This window comes from Tripterygium wilfordii, chromosome 14, assembly GCF_013401445.1.
Source record: "Tripterygium wilfordii isolate XIE 37 chromosome 14, ASM1340144v1, whole genome shotgun sequence".
Taxonomy (NCBI): domain Eukaryota; kingdom Viridiplantae; phylum Streptophyta; class Magnoliopsida; order Celastrales; family Celastraceae; genus Tripterygium; species Tripterygium wilfordii.
The window spans coordinates 8184150-8197722 of NC_052245.1; positions in this window are offsets into that span (position 1 = coordinate 8184150).

Sequence of the window (13573 nt, forward strand, 5' to 3'; positions counted from 1 at the left end):
GTACGAAAGCTGCACTAACTTCTTAGACTTCTAAGAACACTAGATAGAGTATAACGGTCCACTTTGCTGCCTTGGAGTTGCTCTACTCACTCCATAGAAGAGCTTTTCACGTTTTTGTGCATTTGAGAACATTACTTGGTCTGTTGGCATCTTTTGGTTACGAAACGTTGTACGAAAGATACACTAACAACTTAGACTTCTAAGAACACTAAATATGGTACAACTGTCCAATTTGATGCCTTGGAATTACTCAACTCTCTCCATAGATGAGCTTTTAACGTTTTTGTGCATTAAAGAACATAACTTGGTCTATTGGTATCTTTTGGTTATGAAATGTTGTACGAAAGCTACACTAACTTCTTAGACTTCTAAGAACACTAGATAGAGTATAACAGTCCATTTTGATGCCCTGGAGTTACGTTACTCTCTCCATAGATGAGCTTTTCACGTTTTTGTGCTTTTGAGAATATAACTTAGTCTATTGGTACCTTTCGGCTATGAAACGTTATACGAAGGCTACACTAACAACTTAGACTGCTAAGAACACTAAATAGAGTACAACAGTTCACTTTGATGCCCTGGAATTACTCAACCCTCTCCATAGAAGAGCTTTTAACGTTTTGGTGCATTAAATAACATAACTTGGTCTATTGGTACCTTTTGGTTACGAAACATTGTACGAAACCTGCACTAACTTCTTAGACTTCTAAGAACACAAAATAGAGTATATTGGTCCACTTTGATTCCTTGGATTTGCTCTACTCTCTCCATATAGGAGCTTTTCAAGTTTTGTACTTTTGAGAACATAACTTGGTCTATTGGCATCGTTTGGTTACGAAACGTTGTACGAAACATACACTAACAACTTAGACTTCTAAAAACGCTAAATAGAGTACAACGGTCCACTTTGAGGTCTTGGAATTACTCAACTCCCTCCATAGATGAGCTTTTCACGTTTTTGTGCTTTTGAGAATATAACTTGGTCTATTGGTACCTTTCAGCTACGAAACGTTGTACGAAGGCTACACTAACAACTTAGACTACTAAGAACACTAAATAGAGTACAACAGTTCACTTTGATGCCCTGGAATTACTCAACCCTCTCCATAGAAGAGCTTTTAACGATTTTGTGCATTAAATAACATAACTTGGTCTATTGGTATCTTTTGGTTGCAAAACATTGTACGAAAGCTGCACCAACTTCTTAGACTTCTAGGAACACAAAATAGAGTGTATTGGTCGACTTTGATTCCTTGGATTTGCTCCACTCTCTCCATAGAGGAGCTTTTCACGTTTTGTGCTTTTGAGAACATAACTTGGTCTATTGGCATCTTTTGGTTACGAAACATTGTACAAAAGATACACTAACAACTTAGACTTCTAAAAACCCTAAATAGAGTACAACGGTCCACTTTGACGCCTTGGAATTACTCAAATCTCTCTATAGATGAGCTTTTAACGTTTTTGTGCATTAAAGAACATAACTTGGTCTATTGGTATCTTTTGGTTACGAAACGTTGTACGAAAGCTACACTAACTTTTTAGACTTCTAAGAACATGAAATAGAGTACAACGGTCCACTTTGATGCATTGGATTTGCTCTACTCCCTCCATAGAGGAACTTTTAACGTTTTTGTGCTTTTGAGAACATAACTTGGTCTATTGGTATATTTTGGTTACAAAATGTTGTACAAAAGCTACACTAACTTCTTAGACTTCTAAGAACACTAAATAGACTATAACGGTCCACTTTGATGCATTGGAGTTCCTCTACTCTCTCTGTAGACGAGCTTTTCGTGTTTTTGTGCTTTTGAGAACCTAACTTGGTCTATTGGGATCTTTTGGTTATGAAACGTTTTACGAAAGCTACACTAACTTTTTAGGCTTCTAAGAACATGAAATAGAGTACTACGGTCCACTTTGATGCCTTGGCGTTGCTCTACTCTCTCCATAGAAAAGCTTTTCACGTTTTTGTGCATTTAAGATCATAACTTGGTCTATTGGCATCTTTTGGTTACGAAACGTTGTACGAAAGATACACTAACAACTTAGACTTCTAAGAACACTAAATAGAGTACAACGGTCCACTTTGATGCCTTGGAATTACTCAACTCTCTCCATAGATGAGCTTTTAACATTTTTGTGCATTAAAGAACATAACATGGTCTATTGGTATCTTTTGGTTACAAAAGGTTGTACAAAAGCTGTACTAACTTCTTAGACTTCTAAGAACACTAGATAGAGTATAACGGTCAACTGTGATGCCTTGGATTTGCTCTACTCTCTCCATAGAGGAGCTTTTAATGTTTTTATGCTTTTGAGAACGTAACTTGGTCTATTGACATCTTTTTGTTACGAAACGTTGTACGAGAGCTACACTAACATCTTAGACTTCTAAGAAACGAAATAGAGTGTAACGGTCCACTTTGATGCCTTGGATTTCCTCTACTCTCTCCATAGAGGAGCTTTTAACGTTTTTAAACTTTTGATAACATAACTTGGTCTATTGGTATCTTTTGGTTACGAGACGTTGTACGAGAGCTACATTAACTTCTTAGACTTGTAAGAACACCAGATAGAGTATAACGGTCCACTTTGATGCCTTGGAGTTACTCTACTCTTTCCATGGACGAGCTTTTCTCGTTTTTGTGCTTTTGAGAACATAACTTGGTCTATTGGTACCATTCGGCTACGAAACGTTGTGCGAAGGTTACATTAACAACTTAGACTGCTAAGAACACTAAATAGAGTACAACAGTTCACTTTGATGCCCTGGAATTACTCAACTCTCTCCATAGAAGAGCTTTTAACATTTTTATGCATTAAATAGCATAACTTGGTCTATTGGTATCTTTTGGTCCACTTTGATTCCTTGGATTTGCTCTACTCTCTCCAAAGAGGAGCTTTTCACGTTTTGTGCTTTTGAGAACATAACTTGGTCTATTGGCATATTTTGATTACGAAACGTTGTACAAAAGATACACTAACAACTTACACTTCTAAAAACGCTAAATAGAGTACAACGGTCCACTTTGAGGCCTTGGAATTACTCAACTCTCTCCATAGACAAGCTTTTCATGTTTTGTGCTTTTGAGAACATAACTTGGTCTATTGGTATCTTTTGGTTACGAAACGTTGTACGAAAGCTACACGAACTTTTTAGACTTCTAAGAACATGAAATAGAGTACTACGGTCCACTTTGATGCCTTGGAGTTGCTCTACTCTCTCCATAGAAGAGCTTTTCACGTTTTTGTGCATTTGAGAACATAACTTGGTCTATTGGCATCTTTTGGTTACGAAAAGTTGTACGAAAGATACACTAACAACTTAGACTTCGAAGAACACTAAATAGAGTACAACGGTCCACTTTGATGCCTTGGAATTACTCAAATCTCTCTACAAATGAGCTTTTAACGTTTTTGTGCATTAAAGAACATAACTTGGTCTATTGGTATCTTTTGGTTATGAAACGTTGTACGAAAGCTACACTAACTATTTAGACTTCTAAGAACATGAAATAGAGTACTACGGTCCACTTTGATTCCTTGGATTTCCTCTACTCTCTCCATAGAGGAGCTTTTAACGTTTCTGTGCTTTTGAGAACATAACTTGGTCTATTGGTGTATTTTGGTTACAAAACGTTGTACAAAAGCTACACTAACTTCTTAGACTTCTAAGAACGCTAAATAGAGTACAACGGTCCACTTTGAGGCGTTGGAATTACTCAACTCCCTCCATAGATGAGGTTTTCATGTTTTGTGCTTTTGAGAACATAAGTTGATCTATTAGTATCTTTTGGTCACGAAACGTTGTACGAAATTTACACTAACTTTTTACACTTCTAAGAACATGAAATATTGTACTACGGTCCACTATGATACCTTGGAGTTGCTCTACTCTCTCCATAGACGAGCTTTTCACGTTTTTGTGCAATTGAGAACATAACTAGATCTATTGACATCTTTTGGTTAAGAAACATTGTACGAAAGCTACACTAATAACTTAGACTGTAAAGAACACTAAATAGAGTACAACAGTCCACTTTGATGCCTTGGATTTGCTCTACTCTCTCCGTAGAGGAACTTTTAACGTTTTTTTGCTTTTGAGAAAATAACTTGGTCTATTGGTATATTTTGGTTACAAAACGTTGTACAAAAGCTACACTAACTTCTTGGACTTCTAAGAACACTAAATAGAGTATAACGGTCCACTTTGATGCATTGGAGTTCCTCTACTCTCTCTATAGATGAGCTTTTCATGTTTTTGTGCTTTTGAGAACTTAACTTGGTCTGTTGGGATCTTTTGGTTATGAAATGTTGTATGAAATATACACTAACAACTTAGACTTGTAAGAACACTAAATAGAGTACAACGGTCCACTTTGATGCCTTGGAATTACTCAACTCTCTCCATAGATGAGCTCTTAACGTTTTTGTGCATTAAAGAACATAACTTGGTCTATTGGAATCTTTTGGTCAAGAAACGTTGTACGAAAGCTGCAATAACTTCTTAGACTTCTAAGAACACTAGATAGACTATAACGGTCCACTTTGATGCCTTGGATTTGCTCTACTCCCTCCATAGAAGAGCTTTTAAAGTTTTTATGCTTTTGAGAATGTAACTTGGTCTATTGGTATCTTTTGGTTACGCAACGTTGTATGAGAGCTACACTAACTTCTTAGACTTCTAAGAACACGAAATAGAGTGTAACGGTCCACTTTGATGCCTTGGATTTCCTCTACTCTCTCCATAGGGGAACTTTTAACGTTTTTATACTTTTGATAACATAACTTGGTCTATTGATAGCTTCTGGTTACGAGACATTGTAAGAAAGCCACACTAACTTCTTAGACTTCCAAGAATACCAGATAGAGTATAACGGCCCACTTTGATGCCTTACAGTTACTCTACTCTTTCCATAGACAAGCTTTTCACGTTTTTGTGCTTTTGAGAACATAACTTGGTCTACTGGTAGCTTTTGGCTGCGAAACGTTGTACGAAGGCTACACTAACAACTTAGACTGTTAAGAACACTAAATAGAGTACAACAGTTCACTTTGATGCCCTGCAATTACTCAACTCTCTCCATAGAAGAGCTTTTAACATTTTTGTGCATTAAATAACATAACTTGGTCTATTGGTATCTTTTGCCTACGAAACATTGTATGAAAGCTGCACTAACTTCTTAGACTTCTAAGAACACAAAATAGAGTATATTGGTCCACTTTGATTCCTTGGATTTGCTCCACTCTCTCCATAGAGGAGCATTTCACGTTTTGTGCTGTTGAGAACATAACTTGGTCTATTGGCATCTTTTGGTGACGAAACGTTGTACAAAAGATACACTAACAACTTAGACTTCTAAAAACGCTAAATAGAGTACAACGGTCCACTTTGAGGCCTTGGAATTACTCAACTCCCTCCATAGACGAGCTTTTCATGTTTTGTGCTTTGAGAACATAACTTGGTCTATTGGTATCTTTTGGTTACAAAACGTTGTACGAAAGCTACACTAACTTTTTAGACTTCTAAGAACATGAAATAGAGTACTAAGGTCCACTTTGATGCCTTGGAGTTGCTCTACTCTCTCCATAGAAGATCTTTTCACGTTTTTATGCATTTGAGAACATTACTTGGTCTGTTGGCATGTTTTGGTTACGAAATGTTGTACGAAAGATACACTAACAACTTAGACTTCTAAGAACACTAAATAGGGTACAACGGTCCACTTTGACGCCTTGGAATTACTCAACTCTCTCCACAGATGAGCTTTTAACGTTTTTGTTCATTAAAGAACATAACTTGGTCTATTGGTGTCTTTTGGTTATGAAACGTTGTACGAAAGCTACACTAACTTCTTAGACTTCTAAGAACACTAGATAGAGTATAACGGTCCACTTTGATGCCCTGGAGTTACGCTACTCTCTCCATAGACGAGCTTGTCACTTTTTTGTGCTTTTGAGAATATAGCTTGGTCTATTGGTACCTTTCGGCTACGAAACATTGTACGAAGGCTACAGTAACAACTTAGACTGCTAAGAACACTAAATAGAGTACAACAGTTCACTTTGATGCCCTGGAATTACTCAACCCTCTCCATAGAAGAGCTTTTAACGTTTTTGTGCATTAAATAACATAAGTTGGTCTATTGGTATCTTTTGGCTACGAAACATTGTACGAAAGTTGCACTAACTTCTTAGACTTCTAAGAACACAAAATAGAGTATATTGGTCCACTTTGATTCCTTGGATTTCCTCTACTCTCTCCATAGAGGAGCTTTTCACGTTTCGTGCTATTGAGAACATAACTTGGTCTATTGGCATCTTTTGGTGACGAAACGTTGTACGAAAGATACACTAACAACTTAGACTTCAAAAAAAACTAAATAGAGTACAACGGTCCACTTTGAGGCCTTGGAATTACTCAACTCCCTCCATAGATGAGCTTTTCACGTTTTGTGCTTTTGAGAACATAACTTGGTCTATTGGTATCTTTTACTTACGAAACGTTGTACGAAAGCTACACGAACTTTTTAGACTTCTAAGAACATGAAATAGGGTACTACAGTCCACTTTGATGCCTTGGAGTTGCTCTACTCTCTCCATAGAAGAGCTTTTCACGTTTTTGTGCATTTGAGAACATAACTTGGTCTATTCGCTTCTTTTGGTTATGAAACGTTGTACGAAAGATAAACTAACAACTTAGACTTCTAACAACACTAAATAGAGTACAACGCTCCACTTTGATGCCTTGGAATTACTCAACTCTCCCCATAGCTGAGCTTTTAACCTTTTTGTGCATTAAAGAACATAACTTGGTCTATTGGTATCTTTTGGTCACGAAACGTTGTACGAAAGCTGCACTAACTTCTTAGACTTCTAAGAACACTAGATAGAGTATAACGGTCCACTTTGATGCCTTGGATTTGCTCTACACTCTCCATAGAGGAGCTTTTAACGTTTTGATGTTTTTGAGAACGTAAGTTGGCCTATTGGTATCTTTTGGTTAGGAAACGTTACACGAGAGCTACACTAACTTTTTAGAGTTCTAAGAACACGAAATAGAGTGTAACGGTCCACTTTGATTCCTTGGATTCGCTCTACTCTCTCCATAGAGAAGCTTTTCACGTTTCGTGCTTTTGAGAACATAACTTGGTCTATTGGCATCTTTTGGTTACGAAACGTTGTACGAAAGACACACTAACAAGTTAGACTTCTACAAACGCTAAATAGATTACGACGGTCCACTTTGAGGCCTTGGAATCACTCAACTCCCTCCATAGACAAGCTTTTCACGTTTTGTGCTTTTGAGAACATAACTTGGTCTATTGGTATCTTTTGGTTACGAAACGTTGTACAAAAGCTACACTAACTTTTTAGACTTCTAAGAACATGAAATAGAGTACTACGGTCCACTTTGATCCCTTGGATTTCCTCTCCTCTCTCCATAGAGGAGCTTTTAACTTTTTTGTCCTTTTGAGAACATAACTTGGTCTATTGGTATATTTTGGTTACGAAAAATTGTACAAAAGCTACACAAACTTCTTAGACTTCTAAGAACGCTAAATAGAGTACAACGGTCCACTTTGAGGCCTTGAAATTACTCAACTCCCGCCATAGACGAGCTTTTCACGTTTTGTGCTTTTGAGAACATAACTTGGTCTATTGGTATCTTTTGGTTACGAAACGTTGTACCAAAGCTACGCTAACTTTTTAGACTTCTAAGAACATGAAATAGAGTACTACGGTCCACTTTGATGCCTTGGAGTTGCTCTACTCTCTCCGTAGAGGAGCTTTTCACGTTTTTGAGCATTTGAGAACATAACTTGGTCTATTGGCATCTTTTGGTTATGAAACATTGTACGAAAGATACACTAACAACTTAGACTTCTAAGAAAGCTAAGTAGAGTACAACGGTCCACTTTGATGCCTTGGAATTACTCAACTCTCTCCATAGCTGAGCTTTTAACGTTTTTGTGCATTAAAGAACATAACTTGGTCTATTGGTATCTGTTAGTTACGAAACGTTGTACGAAAGCTGCACCAACTTCTTAGACTTCTAAGAACACTAGATAGAGTATAACGGTCCACTTTGATGCCTTGGATTTGCTCTACTCCCTCCGTAGAGGAGCTTTTAACGTTTTTATGTTTTTGAGAACGTAAGTTGGTCTATTGGTATCTTTTGGTCACGAAATGTTACACGAGAGCTACAGTAACTTTTCCAACTTCTAAGAACATGAAATTTGGTGTAACGGTCCACTTTGATGCCTTGGATTTCCTCTACTCTCTCCATAGAGAAGCTTTTAACGTTTTTATACTTCTGATAACATAACTTGGTCTATTGGTATCTTTTCGTTACGAGATGTTGTACGAAAGCTACACTAACTGACAGATCGAGTTTAACACAAGAGGGGGGGGTGAATTGTGTCCCCAAATTCCAATTGGAATCCCTTTTTAAATTTAAACAAATTAATGACAATTAACACATAGCACACAAATTTGGACTCTAATGATTATCCTAATCAATATTCAATCCAATGCAAGATGTGATACAATATAGTGAATGACCAAATATCAAATAATCAAGATTTGCACAAAACAGATTTTCAATCAACAGACTGCGCACAGATTTTTCAACTCAGGTTTTACCTATCAAATGATGTCGAAATGCAACAAAATTTTATATGCAATGTCACAACACCTTAATAAACACCATATCAAAATTTCAGATCAAAATTCAAAGTTTAAGTAAGTCTGCTAATCTCGGACAGATTAGGGTTTTGAAAATCCTGCAGTTTGAAACAAGTAGTAAATATAAACAAGTAAACAAAGAAATCAACACAGCGATTTATAGTAGTTCGGAGACCCTTCTCCTACGTCTACTACCTAGATTCACCAACCTAGGATTTTCCCAACTCCACTAAGGTGTGGTTTTAAGAGACCCACAAAACTCCTTACACCAAGGGTTTCTAAGAACTCCCTCAAACTTCAATGTTTACAATTTCCCCTAACAAAGGGAATTTCTCAATGGGATTTTCAGCCAAGGTTCTCACAGGTTACCTCAAAGGTATTTGGTGTGGAACTCTCAAGATTACAGCAACACTCTCAAAGATAGGATTTTAACAACAAGAGAGGTTTTAGATTGTAAGTAAACAAAGCCGAAAGGATATAGGAACTTCCCTTTTGCAAAAGCAAGAGTAGTGAGAAGTCCTTGATTGTAGAGGCTTGTATTGGAGAAGATTGTTGTAGCAAATAGCAAGAAAGCTTGATGATTGATGAACTTGATAGCAAGAGGTTTCTCTCAAGGATAATTTTCAATTTGCTTCTCCAAGTTGTATGAAAGGGAAGATCCTCTTTTAAAGGCAATTCTCTCCTATGCTTGCAGCCATTGGATCAAACTTCAAGAGTTGATCTCTACCATCCATTGCAGCTCCTAATCTTGGTCATTGATGATTTGAGCAAACAAATCTCCACCGTAGAGCATATAGACGTTGGAAGCTTGAGAGAAGTTAAGTTGTACCTTTCTTCCATAAGTGTTGTCACAAGCACAACCCTTTGATCAATGTATGTCTTCAAATCTTGACCATTCAAACTCTCTTTAATTCTCATCCATGGATGTAAATTGTACTATGCCATCTTGTCCCTTCATTTTGAATCAAAGACTTCAAAAGTGATCCCTTAGTCAAGGATCTTGTTTGATTTCACCAACCTAACTTTCTTGGTAGCACATGTCATGAGTGAAAATGTCAAGGATCTTGTTTGATTGCACCAATCCTAATTTTCTTGGTAGCACATGTCTTGAGTGAAAATGTCAAGGATCTTGTTTGATTGCACCAATCCTAACTTTCTTGGTAGCACATGTCTTGAGTGAAAATGTCAAGGATCTTGCTTGATTGCACCAATCTAACTTTCTTGGTAGCACATGTCTTGAGTGAAAATGTCAAACAAGAATATATCACTAATGATAGAGAGGACAAGGTTTGTCCCACATGTTTGAAAAGAGTTGTATCTCCATGAAGACCACAACCAATAGCCTCAATGTTGGATTCATTCAACTTGATTAAATGCCTTAGTGGAAAGTTGGCAAATATAGGATTTTTCATAGTTTCCTAGAGCTCCAAGCTTATTCTTAGAAACAAGACTTCGACCACTCTTGAACATACTGAATTCTGAGCCATATGAGACCACAATGATGATTAACCTACAAGGAAATAGGAGGTAGAACTCCCCAATTGCATGTAAGCTCAAAGAGCTTCATATAGAGCGCATAGGTTAATTACATTAGAAAAACAACCCAGAAAATTCATATTACTGGATGATAAATCATTTTATATGTATTAGAATGTCCATGTAAAATTTCATAACAATCGGAAATCGTTTGGTCACTCAACCAAGCAATTAGATCACTAATAGTGAAACCGATAAATTCTAAGTGTAAATTCAAAGTCATTTTGCAAACTCAGTGTAAATGACCTTTTCTCTTGAACTTTACTAAATAAAATATGTTCATAGTGATGAAACTAAGATGCACACGAAATTTCATTTAAATCGGAGTTCATTTGGTTCACCACGTTCACAAAGAACACATATGCACAAAATTAGGTAAAACCTAGTTTTGGCGGAATTTAATCATATGACCAAATATATATGTGATGCACTTAATTTCTCACGATTATAGTCCTAGAACATATATTAAACCTTCATGTGCATGTGGTTCAAGTTTCAAGTCATTTGGACCTAAGTTGGTTAAGATATGATAATTGGAAAATTGATGCTCTAACTTAGTCCATGTATGTTTGTTTTCAAAACTTAATTTCCAGCACTATCTCAAAAATATAGTCATTTAAATTCAATTCATATAAATCAAATATTGCTTTAATGTTTCATTATCATTTATAAATGATTTAATATCATCAAAATTAGACATATAGGACCATAGGTCCAACACTAACATCTTAGGCTTCTAATAACACTACATAGAGTATAACGGTCCACTTTGATGCCTTGGACTTACTCTACTCTCTCCATAGATGAGCTTTTGATGTTTTTGTGCTTTTGAGAACATAACTTGGTCTATTGGTATCTTTTGGTTATGAAACGTTGTACGAAAGCTACATTAACTTTTTAGACTTCTAAGAACATGAAATAGAGTACTACGGTCCACTTTGATGCCTTGGAGTTACTCTACTCTCTCCATAGAAGAGCTTTTATCATTTTTGTATATTAAATAACATAACTTGGTCTATTTGTATCTTTTGGTTACGAAACATTGTGACAAAGCTGCACTAACTTCTTAGACTTCTCAGAACACAAAATAGAGTATATTGGTCCACTTTGATTCTTTGGATTTGCTCTACTCTCTCCATAGAGGAGCTTTTCACGTTTCGAGCTTTTGGGAACATAACTTGGTCTATTGGCATCTTTTGGTTCCGAAACATTGTACGAAAGATACACTAACAACTTAGACTTCTAAAAACGCTAAATAGAGTACAACGGTCCACTATGAGGCCTTGGAATTACTTAACTCTCTCTATAGACAAGCTTTTCACGTTTTGTGCTTTTGAGAACATAACTTGGTCTATTGGTATCTTTTGGTTACGAAACGTTGTACGAAAGCTACACTAACTTTTTAGACTTCTAAGAACATGAAATAGAGTACTACAGCCCACTTTGATGCCTTGGAGTTACTCTACCCTCTCCATAGATGGAGTATAACGGTCCACTTTGATGCCCTGGAGTTACTCTACTCTCTCCATAGACGAGCTTTTCACGTTTTTGTGCTTTTGAGAACATAACTTGGACTATTAGTACCTTTCGGCTACGAAACGTTGTACGAAGGCTACTCAAATAACTTAGACTGCTAAAAACACAAAATAGAGTACAACAGTTCACCTTGCTGCCCTGGAATTACTCAACTCTCTCCAGAGAAGAGCTTTTAACATTTTTGTGTATTAAATAACATAACTTGGTCTATTGGTATCTTTTGGTTACGAAACATTGTGCGAAAGCTGCACTAACTTCTTAGATTTCTAAGAACACAAAATAGAGTATATTGGTCCACTTTGATTCCTTGGATTTGCTCTACTCTCTCCATAGAGGAGCTTTTCACGTTTCGTGCTTTTGAGAACATAACTTCATCTATTGGCATCTTTTGGTTACGAAACGCTGTACGAAAGACACACTAACAACTTAGACTTCTAAAAATGCTAAATAGAGTACAACGGTCCACTTTGAGGCCTTGGAATTACTCAACTCCCTCCATAGATGAGCTTTTCACATTTTGTGCTTTTGAGAACATAACTTGGTCTATTGGTATCTTTTGGTTACGAAACGTTGTACGAAAGCTGCACTAACTTCTTAGACTTCTAAGAACGCTTGATAGAGTATAACGGTCCACTTTGATGCCTTGGATTTGCTCTACTCTCTCCATGGAGGAGCTTTTAACGTTTTTATGTTTTTGAGAACGTAAGTTGGTCTATTGGTATATTTTCGTTAGGAAACGTTACACGAGAGCTACACTAACTTTTTAGACTTCTAAGAACATGAAATAGAGTGTAACGGTCCACTTTGATGCCTTGGATTTCCTCTACTCTCTCCATAGAGGAGCTTTTAACTTTTTATACTTCTGATAACATAACTTGGTCTATTGGTATCTTTTCGTTACGAGACGTTGTACGAAAGCTACACTAACTTCTTAGGCTTCTAAGAACACTAGATAGAGTATAACGGTCCACTTTGATGCCTTGGAGTTACTCTACTCTCTCCATAGACGAGCTTTTGACGTTTTTGTGTTTTTGAGAACATAACTTGGTCTATTGGTATCTTTTGGTTACAAAACGTTGTACGAAAGCTGCACTAACTTTTTAGACTTCTAAGAACTTGAAATAGAGTACTACGGTCAACTTTGATGCCTTGGAGTTACGCTACTCTCTCCATAGACGAGCTTTTCACGTTTTTATGCTTTTGAGAATATAACTTGGTCTATTGGTACCTTTCGGCTACGAAACGTTGTACGAAGGCTACACTAACAACTTAGACTGCTAAGAACGCAAAATAGAGTACAACAGTTCACTTTGGTGCCCTGGAATTACTCAACCTTCTCCATAGAAGAGCTTTTCATGTTTTTGTGCATTAAATAACATAACTTGGTCTATTGGTATCTTTTGGTTACGAAACATTGTACGAAAGCTGCACTAACTTCTTAGACCTCTAAGAACACAAAATAGAGTATATTGGTCCACTTTGATTCGTTGGATTTGCTCTACTCTCTCCATAGAGGAGCTTTTTACGTTTTGTGCTTTTAAGAACATAACTTGGTCTATTGGCATCTTTTGGTTACGAAATATTGTACGAAAGATACACTAACAACTTAGACTTCTAAAAACGCTAAATAAAGTACAACGGTCCACTTTGAGGCCTTTGAATTACTTAACTCTCTCCATAGACAAGCTTTTCACGTTTTGTGCTTTTGAGAACATAACTTGGTCTATTGGTATCTTTTGGTTACGAAACGTTGTACGAAAGCTACACTAACTTTGTAAACTTCTAAGAACATGAAATAGAGTACTACAGT